This window comes from Trachurus trachurus (assembly GCF_905171665.1).
Source record: "Trachurus trachurus genome assembly, chromosome: 10".
NCBI classification, from domain to species: Eukaryota; Metazoa; Chordata; class Actinopteri; order Carangiformes; family Carangidae; genus Trachurus; species Trachurus trachurus.
In genome coordinates this window covers 30,855,979-30,869,712 of record NC_139894.1, presented here as the reverse complement: position 1 = coordinate 30,869,712, position 13,734 = coordinate 30,855,979, and positions in this window count along the sequence as shown.

Sequence of the window (13,734 nt, the reverse complement as noted above, 5' to 3'; positions counted from 1 at the left end):
TGTCTGAAACACATTGATTTCTGATCAGAGTGACTGCTGACTTCACAGATAAAGACAACATAATCAACTAAGCCTGGCTGTTAGCCTGGTCTGGAGCAGGCTAGCTGCAGAGAATGAATCACCATGGTAACTTGACCAGGATAGATTTGAGCTGCTTTCATGCAACCGACTTGAGGCCAAATTAAGCCAGGATAACCAACATATCCCAGCTTAATCCCTTATCTAGGTTTTGTGCAATACCCCTGGTTGCCTCAGAGGGTCAGTCTGTGGCTGAAATTAAAAAAAAAAAAAAAAGGTCTGATATAGTGCTAATTGGTGTATGTGTCACAGGTGCTTCCAACTCACTAACCAGCACCAATTCCCCATTGGTTGAGACATACATGTGGATGCAGCGGATTGGTCAAATACATGAAAACAATTTCTCAGCTGTGTCTGTTTAAATGATGTGTATAATGCGTTTCTCTATGAGTCTGATGAAGGCCACAAGCCGAAACGCATTGGTCAAATAAAGTTGTTTTTTCACATCACAAGTGCTGCTGGAGCTCCTTTGAACAGTCATCGCTAATGCCAGAAAGGCCCAAGAGTGGCAGAGTGTGGCAGATGCCATTAACCAGGTTGCCTCAGAGGGTCGGTCTGTGGTTGAAATAAAAAAAATAAAAAAAAAGGTATGACATAAAAGTGGAGGCGAAAAAGCGCATCGCACGCCACAGACAGAGTGTCTGTGCGACAGGTGGGGGAAAGGGCACACCGGCGCTCACCCCCACAGATGAGAAGTTGGCGGGGATCATTGGGGAGTCCCTCCTGAGTGCTGTGGTGACGGAGGCAGAGGGGGACACAGACGCACCAAATGTGCCAGATGCACCGGATGAAGGTACTTTTATTATCTTGTTTGAAAGAAAATGTACATTGAGATGTGATTCACAATTGTTTACTTTATTTAAAGTTAAATTTCTGTTTAGTCCCCGGGTGTTACAGCGTCCTGTTCAACAGAATTGTATGGGAATTTGATGTACCTTATGATCCCGTCCCACACAGCTGGCATGGCTCGGCTCAGAGTGGACTGGCACACTCCTGACCGGTCGGCCAGTTCCCTCTGGAAGGCTCCTGTTGTCAAAAACCCCAGAGTGGTCAGCACCTGTGTGGGCACGGACAACCCCTGGCTCCTGGCTGTGTCTCGTTCTAGGGCCGGCCGCAGCTCTGTGCACAGCTCCAGTAACACTGGCCTCGGCAACTTAAAACGACTCATCAGCCAGTTGTCGTCATATGCCAACAGATCTTCCCGTTCTCTAAACACCCTCTCACGTCTGATATAACCATTTGCAATGTCTTCTAACAAGGCCAAGGCTGCCATTGTTAATGCCATTTTTTCATCACTCTGCGCATGCTTTTATATCCATCCATATGATTGCAAACACATGTGTCTTAATTGTCCATAAATGTGTCTCTGATGTGCACATTACTCTGAGGACTTAATTATTTTAACATAATTAACAGTTTCCCAGCATCACTTCTAAGTGTAGAAACTTAGAAACGTTCAATAGCTGTAGAAACGTGCGTACGCCAGCCATGAAGCTGGCTTGGGGCATTGCACATTTCCACGGTCATTTCACTTTTCATACATCTGAACGTTGGTGTGGGAAATGATGTATGCCACGTATTTATGCGTATAGTATGCAACATGCTACATGAGGCCCCTTGTGTGCAGGAGAGTGCACAGTGTGTTGTTTTACTTAAACGTTGAGTTTAGTTTTTTTCAGTTATGCTGAGTTAACTGTTATTTCCTTGATACTTTCTGTAAATATTTTTTTTTGTTTTGGTTACCTGTGCATTTTTGGTGGCCCTCTTTTATAAAAATAAACCTCTATTTTTGATACTTGAACCCTGCTTTGCGAGTTTGCCTTCTACATTCACTCAGGCCAGCCCTACCACAGAGGCACCATTTTCTTTGGATGTACCAATTTTTGAGCTTTGCATGGTGCAAGGCATTGCTTGAATCTCGAATAGTATAGTATTTTTTTAAGGCTTTAAATAAAATCTTGACTGCCTCCCAAAAGTCCTCATTTTTAGTGGAGACTCTGTAAGGTTTGTGGGAATTACAGGACCCAAATGCAGACTGCAAGATTCCGGGTTCAGTTGCACAAAAGGATTTATTGTACTCACAGGGAAAACACAGGAACACAGGGACCAAGAAATGCAGACAATCCGACAAAGACAAAGGAAGACACTGAGGCTAAATACGCATGGGAAGACACAGGTGGTGCAATCAAGACAGGTGAAACACATTAGGTAATCAAACAGGCGGGAAACTTAACAGGAAGAAAAAGAAGAAAGGCCAGCAGCACTCGTGTCCTTCTCATTGTTTTTTATTGCAAACTGCGTCGGCGCTTAAAGGGGACCTATTATGCTTTTCCAGCTTTTCAGACTTTTACATATGTTTAAAATGTTGGATAATGGTTCTAGAGGCCGTGGAAGTGTCATATCCTGAGGTTAATGCATTTGGAGGTAAACCCTGCTAGATAATTGGGATTTCTCTGCACACCTGTTACACTCGGTTGCGCTGAGTTTTTTTTTACATGAGCTCGCGTCTACGTCGTGGCGTGCCGGACTCCCCTACATGGTCATGCCGAGGTCTCTGCTCCAGCCGGCCCCGCCTCCTCCCATGCTGCTCTGTTGTGCCTGGTGTCACAGCGGAGAGCGGAGCAGAGCACTTCCTGCTTCTTCCCTGCATGTTGTAGCGCTGTCGCGCCACTTTACTGAGTTTTATTTAGGAGTTTACGCCGACGTTTCATGTAAGTGAAGCTGTACCTGTGTGAGGAGCGACGTACCGCCGGGGCGACGTTGTTCGTCGGACCGACGTAACGCTGGACCGCCGGAGCACCGGAGCTCTGGAGCTGCAGCGGCTCCTCACACAGGCAGAGCCCGTCTGCAGGCCTCCTTGGCCGGGCAGGCGTCCGTGCTCATCGCGGTAGAGAAAACCATCGCTAATAAACATACCCGCAGGTTTTTTAGACGTTTACCGCCGTGTGGTTAGTCTATTTAGCAGAATGTTGGTCTCATTGATGAAATCTTGTGGCAGTTGAATTAGTTTGAATGAAAAGTGAAGCTGTGAGAAGGAGGAGGAGAGGAGGTGCAGTGCTGCGGAGCTCTGTAGTCTATGCACAAGAAATCACCACATTTACATCAATAAATAACTGTTTTATAATGAACTGACCAGTCTGCATATATTTTTAATTTATTTTATATATTTATTTTTGCATTTTTATATTACATGTTACATGGTTACAGTAGCCTACATGGCAAAGACTACTCTATACCATCTTTGGTTAGGGTGAGACTAGGTCATGGGCACATTTCATTACACAATGTAGACTGGTCAGATGCAGACTGGAGATCTGGCAATTTGCCTACTGCAGATTTAGCTTTTGTTTGCATACTACATTTTGGCCAAATCAGTATAGGTACTAGTAGTAGACATCGTCATGGTAACACAATGCTGAGGGAGTGGTTCATTTGCATTTAAAGGGAGGGGCCACTGAAACAGACCGTTTTGCAGAGCCCTGTTTTTGAGAATGCTGTGATGTTTGATCTTTGGGGTATTTTGACCGAAGCACGTCACAGACATGTCTTTCAGACACCCAGGAACTATTTTAGTTTGTGCAAAAAGGAGCATAATAGGTCCCCTTTAACACACACAGACCGGTTTCGACAACGTCTTCCTCAGTGTGCAATTTTCAACAGGAAGTGATGTATTTAAATACTCACAGCTGTGTACAATCACTTGATAAGACAAGTAACAGTAATCGCGAACAACAACAATTTCACAATACACAAATATTAGAAAAATAGAAAAATGTAACAAATATCCAAGAACCCAGACATCTAAAGTAGCATAGGTAAATAGAACAATTAAAAAAGTGCAGTCAACCATTATAATAAAAGGAGACAGAGCAAATCAGCACAGTGAAAAAAATAAAGCGCTAGAATAGCTGTAGTTCCCTCTATATATAATATGATACTCATCCAGTACCAAAATGAAGTACCAAACTGAAGCCCTACATCAAGCCACAAAGTACAAAATACAGAATATAATACATGAAATACACAATATGCACATAATAGAAAACTTTACCGAAAAACATTATAGAAAACATCCCAACAGCAACTCCTCATTCATACCTTTAGGGTACTCAGTATGTGTATCCAAAATGTTTCACGTTGCAGTAAAACTTTTTCCCTATCTCCCCCTCTTTTCAAAGGTTTCACTTCTTCTATGCCATGAAATTTCAACGAACATACATCATGGCCAGCACTATTAAAGTGTCTCGCTACAGAAGACTTTTCATCAGAATTTCTAATACTACTCTTATGTTCTGAAATGCGAGTTCTGAGCTCTCTCTTAGTCTTCCCAGCATCACAAAGGCCACACGGACATTTTAGAAGATACACAACAAATTTAGTTCTATAGGATATCCTGATTTTGAAACTTAACAGGAAGAGGGGACTAAGACATGGACTTCAAAATAAAACAGGGAACGAAAAGACAAAGACCATGACACAGGAAGACAGGTCACAGAACTTAAAAATAAAACAGGACCTAAACTTAACTAAACAGGGGAACACACAGGATGTGACAGATTTGAAAAAACGCAGCAATTGTGCTTTAACAATTCCCCTAAAGGTATGCTTAGGGTGAAAGCTAGATTTAAAGAGCAAAGCATGTGTATCTGTCTTCTTGAAGAAAACTTTTATATCTAATTTCCCGGTCAAAGAAAAATCTGAACACTTATATACCGTTGTATCAAGAAAATCATTGAATTAATGAATTCATTTTGAATTTTATCTGGATCGAGGGGTTATGCACATTCAATATATTAATAAGCTGTTCAAAATCTATCAACGAGTATGACCATACTCCCTGTCATCCAGGTAGCGAAAATAATGGAGGGGCTTTTTTTGGCATTTGGCCAGAGCCTCCTCCTCCCAATAGGCCATAAACAGGTTTGCATATGCGGGGGCAAATCTTTTTCCCATTGTTGTCCCTTTGATTTGTAACTAATATTTGTTGTTGAAGACAAAATTGTTTCTTGTTTAATTAATCTCAAGTAATTTTAAAATTACTATGTCTGGTCTATCTTCCTTTGGATGTTTAAAAAAAAAAAGATTTTAATTACCTCTAATCCTGCCCTAATTTCAATATTGGTGTACAAGCTGTCCACATCCAAACTGAAAAGGGATGAATTTGGTGGGATATGTACATTTTTGACAATTTCAATGAAATGGTACGTTTCCTTCACATAGGACGGGTGAAGGGTAGACAAATGATTTAGGAAGAAATCAATCTATTCAGCTGATGCATAAGTTTTGATTCATAAGTTTTTTATAATATGTTGAATCATGTAATTGTCTAGAAACCTCTGCGATGTACTGTTCCCTATCTAATGGCGCATTTCCACTAGCACGGCTCGGCTCGATACGGCTCGACTCGGTTTGGTTGTGTTTCCATTACAACTGAGTATCACTTTCGTTCCGTGTGGTGCCGTCGAGCTCCCTCTGAATCCTTTCTTCAGCAACCAGAGTCAGGAACGTCTGGACCTCCTCGACCGACCAAGGAGTGGATTTTCTTCTGAGAAGCCATCTCGTGTTCGAAGTCAAACAGCAGTACAAACTGAAGCAGTAAAAAGTGGTGTCTTGTCTTGAGTGTTGTTTTTATTTACATCCTAGTCGGTCGTCGCGCGGTTATGACGCTTCCAGTGATGACACTCATCGGCCAATCAGTGGAAGGCAGTCGGCTGACGTCACGTTTTAGTAACGCTTCGGCTCGCTTGGAACCAGGGCTGAGGTGATACCAAAAGTGTACCTGGTTGCAGGTACTGCGTGCTAGTGGAAACACGCAAATAGCGCGCCGAGCCGAGCTGAGCGGAGCCGAAGCGCGCTAGTGGAAACGCGCCATAATATTACAACTGCACTCCTTTCGTCTGCAGGCCTAACCTAACCCTAACCCTAATAACAATGTGTTTGGCTCTGATCAGTTGTTTGATCGCCTCAACCTCCTCAGGTGTCAAATTGGGTTTATCTTTATATATTTTTAAATATTTATTAAAATCTTTTAAATCTCTTTCAAATAATTCATGAATTTCCTTGGGTAATTTATTTTTTGGAGGGTGACATAAATGGTAATTTTTTTAGAATGTATTGAATTTTTAAAATATGCGGCCAAGGCTGATTTGCGGTGGTAGTTCTGAATATCTAATCGCAATTGATGTTTCTGTCCTCCTTCTGAAAGATTTGCGGCTTTATGGGAAGCCATCAGCTGCCTCTCTGGGCTCTGCTCCGGAGATGCGGCACAAGTCGATAGACACGCACAAGTACATCGGTAAACATGTCATAAACCACAAAAGACTGGGTCTGAAGTATCACATGCAGGCGATTAAGCATTTTTACCGTCTCCTCAGGCCGATCAGTACAATTCTGACAGTCATGAAACGCAATAACGAGACGCATCATTTGCCAAATTTCAGCAAAACGAGATAAATGGTGCACAGCGCATTGTACAAGATAAACAATTAAACAAACGCTATTCCTCCAACACCTTTCGAGCGAAAGAAAATAAAAACGTGAATCTTTCCCTGGAGTGGGGTGAAAATCCAATCAGCTGTGCCTGAGATTTTGTGCAATAGCTATCTGTGCAAACTCTTAAAATCGGCATAAACCTAATGTCAACAGACGACACACATCATTTCATACTCCTCCGTCTATTTTATATGATGAGATATCAAGCATGAGCCTTCACGACAGAGAGATGTGGACAGACAGAGACGATCCACAAAACTCCACCATCAAGGCAAGACAAGCAGACAATAAAAGATAAGTAGCACAGGCACTTAGTGGCCATTACCCCCCTGTGGGCTCTTAAAAAAACATTGACACTCCTGGAGGCAGAGTGACTCGTGTCTGCTCAGCCTGGTTGTAATTTAGAAAAGGAAAAAGCTTTTTTTGAGACAGATGTGGAGGTTGGAGGTTACAGGTCTGTAGCAACCCAAAACATTATAACTAGCCAATAATGTAATAAATTTGACCATTTTAAATGTAATAAACCCCGTAATGTAATAAGTTGCCAATAATGTAATTAAATGTTTGAGCCAAAATTGTAATAACTTTTTTGTCTATGTATTAAGTTGTATGTAATAATAATAATAAGTATGTAATAAGTTATCACGGTACATTTTTAGCCTAATATTAAAAATCCCTTATATATTAAAAAAATGTAATAACTGGTGCTGATAATGTAATAATATTATTTTATTTTATTTTATTTTATTATTTTAATACAGGCACACAATGCAGAACTTCAAATGTTTCACAACTGTTACATTATTGGGAGAAAAATATATATTTTTTGTTATCCTTTAAGATGGTCAAAATGATTTTGTTATTGGCAGTTATTACATTTTTGGATGGTAAAAGCCCACACCTCACTTTTTAGCCACAAGGTGTTTCCATCCACACCTCTAACATGCACATTTCACCCGCTGGAGTCCCTGTACCTCCACCTCCATCTGCTCCTCCTCCTCCCCCTCTTCCTCCTCCTCCTTTACACGGTGTCCAACGTGCCTGTTGACCTGCATGTGAAACTGCAGAATAATCAATGACAACAGCATCTTTGATGTGCTAAAGGTGTCTGTGGTGCAGGTCTGACACGTGTAATTGTAGTTTCACACTGTGCAGCATCACTTCAGGTGGAAACCGCCGATGGATCAAACACCTGTTGCCTTTAGATGTAACTAGAGTCACTAGAGAACGGCAGAGGCCTTCACTAGACAACACGGACTGTTTTGGATCATAGAGCTCCTCAGAATCACACATTGATTTTTTTTTTCTGAGAACATGTATGCTGGTTGAAAAAGATGAAACGCACACATTCAGTGTGTTGAAGTGAGCCTTAAATTGCTCTGTGTGAGAAGGTGTGTGTGATACAAAAAACTAACAGGCAAAGCATTCAAACCCAATTAATTAAAGGGATAGTTCACCCAAAATTCAAATTTCACTCATTATTCTACTCACCCTCATGTCGACTAAGAGGTGGGAGAAGTTTCAGACTCATCCATGCCTTTTTGGAGTTACAGGGGGGGTCCGTGCAGCACTGCGTTGCCATATGACGGTAGCAAACAGGGCTCACTTTTCTTTGTCCAAAAAGACACACCAAAAAACATCCAAATACCTCCATAGCTCGTCTGTAATGTCCCTCTTGTATTGAAGCCCCGACATGAGAAATATCGCGCAATTTGCACTGACACTGGGGGAGCCGTGAACTGAGACACTGGGAGCTTCCGCTACAAACAAGCTTAAAATATAGACTTATTTAATTTTTTTCGGAACAATTTCTCATGTCGGGGCTTCAATACAAGAGGGACATTACAGACGAGCAGTGTGGAGGTATTTGGATGTTTTTTGGTGTGTCTTTTTGGACGAAGAAAAGTGAGCCCTGTTCGCTACCTGCAGTGCTGCGCGGACCGCCCCTGTAACTCCAAAAAGGCACGGATGAGTCTGAAACTTCTCCCAACCCTTAGTCGACATGAGAGTGAGTATAATGAGTTAAATTTGAATTTTGGGTGAACTATCCCTTTAACCCCTTGACGCCTGAATTTATATGCAATTATGTTAAAAAATTAATTATTTGTGTTTTTGCTTTCAAGCAGAGACTAAATTGAGTAGAGATTATTAATTTGACTATAGCACATAGAATAGTTATAAATTTGGGTATGATGCAAATTAGCGACAACAGGCATTAATGGATAAAAGTAGTAATAAAGTAGTAATAAGGTAGTAATAAAACACATTTCTCAGATTGAGGTATGAAATTGATTTTATTGATGCCAACATAGTATTTAAATTTAAATTGTAATCTGGTTTCATCACAGACATTCAAAACTTCATCATGACAATGATAAAACAACAATAAATAAAAAAAAGTGCGTGTATGTGTGTGTAGTTGACTGTACATGACTTGCAGGCCTGGTTGAGCCGACGTCAACCACTTGTTTCTGACTGTCTGTGTATGTCCTCAATGACAGCCCTGATGCAGCATCCAGTATGTGTGTGTGGTGAGTGTGTGTGTGTGTGAGTGAGTGGACCAGTACATTCGTGAGCGAGCGAAGTAAGTGCAAAACACTCATGTAAATTACTGCACCAATGAACTGTTCCAGTTCATTACAATCCAATTTTAGCACACAGTTTGGATTTTTTTGTATGTAGTATAGATTGCTCTGTTCCACAATACTGTTTAGAAGCTCGGTGTCAAAGAAATCTCTAAAGTACTGAATGAGCAGCTTTCCACACTGGGACTTCTTTTGCAGAGTTTGGTTTCACTGACTTCCACTCCACCCTATGTCTTTTCGTTCTGATAGCAGCTGCTCTTGCAGGAGTAACTGTGCTAGGAAGTGCATCATCCTCTCCTTCAGTGCTGCTGTCATCACTGCTACTGCTGCTGTGGTCACCTGTAAAAAAAAAAAAAAAAAAACTCTATTGAAAAGTGCAGACATTTGTATTTACATAATACACAGCGTGCTCTAACGGTGACATCCACAAATATGAGGCTAACAAGTAAAAATAAAGGGCAAAAATTGCATTCATATAACAACATGCTAATTCTATGATGATAACAGAGAGTTACAAGAATTGTATTTGCTATAGAAAGTGTGTGTGACTGCTTGTGTGACTGCTGAAAGCCATCTAAATATAGTATTGTTTACATGTAGCCGCTATGGCTAATTTAGCCAATATGGCCGAATGTCACGAATTCGCGACGAACGGAAAACTTCTAATATCTTCAAAAATATCGGTCAAAAGTACTCTATTTTGCTTTGCTAGCTCCATAGACAAACAGTAAGTAGACATGTATTTTTATTTTACTATACCTTACCTCAAAGAAGACAATCCATCCGCGTTTGCGACTTCGACTCGCTAGCGCCAAAACCGGAAGTGGCCGCGATCGGAAACCGGATGTGGCTCCCACTTTAAGTGGTCCGACGATAAACCAGTGATTGCAAAAGGTTCCTAGGTCCGTGTCAAAGAGGAATTAACTGACATTGGGAGAACACATGCACTATCTCAGCTGCAACCTGAATAGAAGCGGTTTGAGGCGAATTCGCGACAATAGGCGTTAAGGGGTTAACATCAATTAATGTGCACTGTGTCTGTAAAAATAAGTTAAATGAACACATATTTCCCCCACTGTTACTGCTGTGAGTGCATGCACCACATTGGACACATGTTTAAAACATCATATACACATCCCTTACAGTATCACAAAAGAAAAACACTACACACCAGGTCCAGTTATTTCAGTTTAGTTTATTCAAACATATTCTTTTACCAGTGCTGCGGCCATCTTGGTTCTCTTTACCTTAGGGCCTGGGGTTTGAACCAGAGCAGCTGAATATTCTGCCTTATATGGTGCTAGCAGCTGCCTGTGCAGCTGGATTAATGGCTGTCCGTACCATGTCCCACTGAGTTGGAGGGGTGGTTTGGAATTATTATAATGTAGGTATAGTGAAACAGTCGTGTATTTGTGAGTTATTGCATTGATGGATTCTGTTTTTGTCCTGTGATTATAGATTTAACGTGGGACCTGATTGTGACTATGTGGTGCCTGGAGTTGTGTGCATTTGACTGTGGTGTGGTTGGACCCTGGGGTGGGGCCTATGGATTATTAGGGGTGTAAATCACCAGCTTTATCATGATATTATATCGATTTGTTTGGATGACGATACGAAGTTCGCTGATATCACATAGTCTGTCAAGATACAATTTCAATTCACTGTAGGAGAAGCACAAATGACTGGTGGGAAAACAGTCAAGGAGGCAGCCGAGGCACTCTGATGTGAATGGATAAAAAAAATCACTGCAACTCCAACAAGATACTTTTGGATCAGCACCCTCAAGGCTACTTCCTTACCTGAACTCAATGAGGACATTGATTTCTCTCCTTTCCTCTAGACCCACCCCCTCCCTCTCTTCCACTCTGATTCCTGTTCCTGCCCGATGCTTCTACCTGCCATTTTTTTCAGCCTGTTTTTTTTTTTTTTTGCCTTGCTCTCACCTTTCCAGCAGGTACTCTCTCTACCTGCCATCACTGACTCTGTTGTACTCATCACCACCTCTCCTCCCACTGGGTCATACGGCAAGTCACCAAAGCCAGATACCAAACCTCTGCAGCTGAGAGGGGGAAATGACTTCAGAGCTGGCAGGAAAATCCAATTTGATACAGTTCTGTGATATGCTCCAACACCTCTCCAAGGTCTGATGCTCTTTCTTTACTGTAATTCCACAAATATCAGCTAATATACAGCAAACAGTGGCATTAAATTGCAGGTGGTAAATTAAAGGAGAAGAAATGCCGATGTTTCCACATATGCACTGTGTGGTACAATTAAACAATTAACATCAGTCATGCTCTGTGGCATGTATGGGAATGTTGAGCAGGGTCTGATGTCACAAAGGGAAAACATCTATATGACTCTGAAACAGAGTTTATTGGTGGGGCACAGATGGCACAAGGCTGTTAGACTGGCCAGTGTTTCAATAGCAACAGTGACTAAAGTGACATTTGTATTTAGATCAATGGGAAACAACATCAGTGAATGGGTTTAGAAATTGTGGTCAACAGTGCACGTCTGACTGTGATGCTCGTTAGTGTGACATACGAGGGGAAACAGAGCAGCAGCTCTTCCTCAGGTGACTCAGAGCGTCAGACCAGGCTGTGGAAGTCTGTGGGGTTTCAGTGTATAAACCCCTCATTACAAAGATGGAGGCATATTTGAGAGTTCAGTCGTGTGAAGACCAGAGGAGCTGGTCTACAGAGATGTGGAAGAGGTGAACTGGTCAGATGAGTCATCTTTCATCGTGTTCTACACCAGGAGGAAGCTACAGGGACTACAGGCGGAAATTAGCAATTGTTGCTATAACCTGGCTCAAAGCATCTCTTCTTGTTTTACAAGATTAATGTTTTTTTGTGCATTGTCCCTGTTTTAAATAAATAAATTCAATCAATCAAATACAGGCCTGAATATTTGTCCCCCACAGTGAGGGGACCAGGTGTGGGGACGTTTTACTGACAGGGTTTGGGTCCAGATTTCCATATTAGAAGGAGGAGTTACTGCAATCAATACTAAGTTGTTGTGAGTTGGGTTTAACACCTTTATCCCATGATGAAGCATTTCTATCCTGATGGGAGGGGTCTCTGCCCCCAGCCAGAGGATATGACTGGAAATTAACTTTTATGGTACATTCAACATTTTCAATTTAAAGAACTAAATAGAACAGTAGAGAGACAAAAAAAAACTTTGCTATTAGGACTGTCCAGTGCTTGGTCAGGCCAGTTGGCAAGCTAACGGCTAGCAGCTAACCAGCTCCAGCCGTCCACCAACTAAGCCTGCAACTTCACTGTCACCAACTTCAAGCTTAAACTGTTTTAATATGGAATAACATCAGTAACATCAGTTACACTTGACTGATGTAAGAAAGTACACTCAATGTCTACCATAATCTTTAATGCTGTTATTTCATCCATAATCTCCATTTCACTACAGTGTCACATCATTACAGGGAAACACGTCAGTGGCTTATGCAAATATTCATGACCAAAGTCCAGTTGTTAGGGATCTCAGAGGTAGCTACAGCAATGGAAATGGCAACTTTATTCATATAGAGAATGTGAAGCTGACGTCACGCCGCTTTGGCGTTGTGGGACGTCGGCGCCATCTTTGGAGGAACGCAAACGTAAACAGAGTGGGGAAAACGGAGGAAAACGAGCAAGAAGTAAAAGAGAAAGAAAAAGAGATGAGGAAGACGGACAAAAATAAAATAAAAAAAAGAAATGGAGAAGGGGAAGGGAAACGAAGGAGGAACGTATCATGATAAACTCAAATTTAACGAGAAACAAGGTACACAGAAAAACTACAACTTATTAAGACCCAGATTTACTCCCTCCACTGACTTATCCAGACATCGTGAACTATCTCGTTTTTGGTATTAGTGCATATACTACTGTGGCATTTTTTTTACGCAGCAGTACTGTCCCACCATGATTACTTTTAAGCGACTTTGGGGAACTTTTTTTAGGGGAACGAGCAAGTGTTTACATCCGCGATCCTCCAAAGATGGCGCCCAACGTCCCACGTAACTTAACATTCTCTATACTGTAGCACATTTTAGACCCAGAGTCATTCAAAGTGCTGAACACAAAATATCAACATACAGTATCAAGATGTAAAAAAAAAAAAAAAAGTAAATAATCACACAAAAAGTCACACAGAAAGAGAAAGTTGAAGAAGAGCACCGTTACGACGCCAACAAATCAAAGCTTAAATCAATGGGTGTAACATTACACTGTACATCAACACTGTGAGAATACTACAGTATAAGTTCTCAGTCCATAGAGAAATGTACATGGCCTGTATTCAGACACTGAGGCATCAGGACTTCCTGTAACTTTGTGATGTCACAACAAAGCCTTCACGCCTCTCAGCCATAACCCAAGCCCAGCCCACCTTGGCCCAGCATCCACTTTGTTTCTCTTAATACTTTTTATTTTCACTCAGAATCCAGTCAGTCAATCAGAATGGAGCTTCAGAGCCTCCTTTCTTCTGATTGGCTCACTGACCTGTTGTTACCAGAGCTCCACAGAAAAGCCTGTGAGAGGAGATGGAAAACTACATTGAGATGGATTATGTTTGT